The sequence below is a fragment of the Micromys minutus genome (assembly GCF_963924665.1).
Source record: "Micromys minutus genome assembly, chromosome: 9".
NCBI lineage: Eukaryota > Metazoa > Chordata > Mammalia > Rodentia > Muridae > Micromys > Micromys minutus.
The window spans coordinates 5,413,401-5,414,364 of NC_137978.1; positions in this window are offsets into that span (position 1 = coordinate 5,413,401).

Sequence of the window (964 nt, forward strand, 5' to 3'; positions counted from 1 at the left end):
TACCCACAAAACTTTTGATTCAAAATGTGTCCTGCCCACAAGATGTTCAGGGTCGAAGATGGAACAGAGACTGAGGGCATGGCCAACCAATGACTACCCCGAACTGAGGCCCAACCCATGGGCAAGCACCAATCCCAGACATTGCCAATGACACTGCTATGCTTGCAGACAGGAGCCCAGCATAGCAGCCCTAAGAGGCTCCACCCAGCAGCCGATGGAAAGAGATGCAGAGACCCACAGCCAAACATTAGATGGAGCTCAGGAGAAAGACCCGAAGAGGACATGGACTCCACAGGAAGACCAACAGAGTCAACTAACCATGGGCCATGGGGGGTTCCCAGAGACTGAACCACCAACCAAAGAGCAAGCATAGGCAGGGCCTAGGCTTCCTGCTCGTACGTACGGACGCGCAGCTTGGTCTTTATGTGCGTTACCCAACAACTCCAGTGGGACTGTCCCTAAAGCTGTGGTCTGCCTGCGGATCCTGTTCCCCTAACTGGGCCGCCTTGTGCCTTGAGGGGGAAGGACATACTAGTACTGCAGTGACTCCGTGTGCTGGGATGGGGCTTGGGGAGTAATATCCAAAGGGGAGCTCCCCCTTCTCATAGGAGAGGGGAGGGAGGAATGGGGGTCTGTGTGAGAGACTACTGGGAGGAGGGGTGAGGCTGATGTTGGGATGTAAAGTGATCTAAATAAAAATTTAAAAGAAACAATCCTTCCGCTTCCCTGTTTGTAGACACTATGCTAATTCTGCCTTTACATCAGAGGAAGCAGAAGTTTAAGGCAAGTAAGTTGCTTGCCTATCAGGAGAAACCTGGAGAATACTCTATTGATCAGTTTGATGCAAACAGTGGGACTACCAGATCTGTATTTCTAATGCACCACAAGTGTGGCTTCCTCCCCTTTAAATTTCTTGTTTCTGAATATAGTAGGAATGCTCCTAGCTCAAAGGATTTGCTGGTTC